At 34.7% G+C, this 1,641-nt stretch overlaps 1 long non-coding RNA gene across 1 annotated transcript; it reads right to left on the bottom strand.

The window, feature by feature from the left end:
- Positions 1-241: 241 nt before the first annotated feature.
- Positions 242-1,311, bottom strand: LOC110466224. The gene is made up of 3 exons (XR_002464722.1): positions 1,267-1,311; positions 524-580; positions 242-331 (listed from the first exon to the last, which is right to left on the bottom strand). It is a non-coding gene; the product is annotated as an uncharacterized LOC110466224 (long non-coding RNA).
- Positions 1,312-1,641: the final 330 nt, after the last annotated feature.

Genomic DNA, 1,641 nt, shown 5'->3' with positions numbered 1-1,641 from the left:
ATTGACGAGATTCAATGGCGGTAATCAATTGTTTGATTTTCTGTAATGTACTCGTGATATGACGCACAAGCCAGATGACATTAACGTTCTCCCCTACACAGACAGTCTCGACAGTATCCATTTGGTAGTCTTTGATCAGAAATAGGAATACGTTTGTCTGCAGAAACTCAGCGAATAGATGAAACTCCTCCCCTATATGACTGTTGCTATGACAACAACCCCCAATCGCTTCAGTCGTTTCCGTTACGTTGTCAAGGAGACACACAGCAGTGACTGCTGTCCTCAGGTCAGAGGCCAACCGTGACACGTTCATAGTGCAGTCGCCACCAACCTGTAACAATTTATTAATATTTAAATATTTCATACTTTTAAATAATCAGAATAAAGAATCTTTAACCTCAAAATCTTAACGAAAATAATTTATACCAAAATATAATGTTGTTTGATCACGACTAGAAATCCAGTAGACAAATATAGATATATAAGAAACAAAAATTACTTTAATAGTTCTATGATAACTTACCTCTTTGGATGAAAGATGTACATTCAGTGGAAATAGCCGAGATTTGATCAAGTTACTCTGAAAAAAGACATAATTGTGTTTAGATACTTGTAATATAGAATACGATTGAACGACATGAACAGGATTCTCCAAATTTTTTTTATTAAAGGACCGAAAAAATTAATAATTCAATTTATTTAATTTATGATTTAGTCTTTTGCGCGTTCAATGTAATACTTACATGTAATATGTATGTTTGAAATATGAATACATGTTGGAGACATCAAATAAACTGAGGGAATGGCATAATTCTTGACTATATTTTTTAATTAATTTTGGATCTTTTTTGACAGTTGTAGGTATTTGAATATATATCTCAATATGTATGCCATATTTTGCTGGACATGAGCTGTCGGGTTACACCCTGTTATATTACTACAATTTGTCCGTCAAATTTTCTCGCAATATCAAAAGATTTGGTGATAGTTGTTGAGAGAGACACAAAGAAGAATGATTCACAGAAAGTGAGAGGACTCAAAACTACATTGACAGTGTAAAGGGTACCAAATTTAAGGATTAGTATTAAATGTTAAGTTTCCTATAACGCATGTATTATTGTTTCATTCGCATAAACAAGTATTTTCGAAGAAAGGTTCACATAAATGATTCAAAAAAAAANTTTTGTTGTTCACAATTATTTGATTTCGACAAAACATATATGACTGGTGCTCAGATAAGTGCATTTTGAAAGAAAGAATACCCACCACTAAATTGTATACGTGGTCCAGCTTTGCATTCGCTAGTACGGCGTGAAGGCGTAGGCGTTTTTCTTCTGGATTAAGATTCGATAACAAGCTCGCCGCTCTCTGTTGACTTTTTGTTGAGCTGTGAAGAGTTTGTACCGTGTCTTTATGTTCGTCAGTTTCAGAGTTCATAACTCTGAAGTCATCTCCTACCCTGATAAAGTTTACCGTATCACCATTTATAGTATTATCGTACATTTGTACCGAGGTTGTGACGTCATTCGAACTGGTTGACGATCTCGTGTGTAGAATGGTCGGGTGAACGCCTTTCAGATCATCTGTTTCATTCAGTGGAAAATCTATGACGTCATTCTTTTGAATTGGGATACTGCTACA

The sequence above is a fragment of the Mizuhopecten yessoensis genome, unplaced genomic scaffold, assembly GCF_002113885.1.
Source record: "Mizuhopecten yessoensis strain PY_sf001 unplaced genomic scaffold, ASM211388v2 scaffold11125, whole genome shotgun sequence".
Taxonomy (NCBI): domain Eukaryota; kingdom Metazoa; phylum Mollusca; class Bivalvia; order Pectinida; family Pectinidae; genus Mizuhopecten; species Mizuhopecten yessoensis.
Note: the sequence above shows the minus strand (reverse complement) of the source record. Positions and strands in the feature narration are given on the sequence as shown.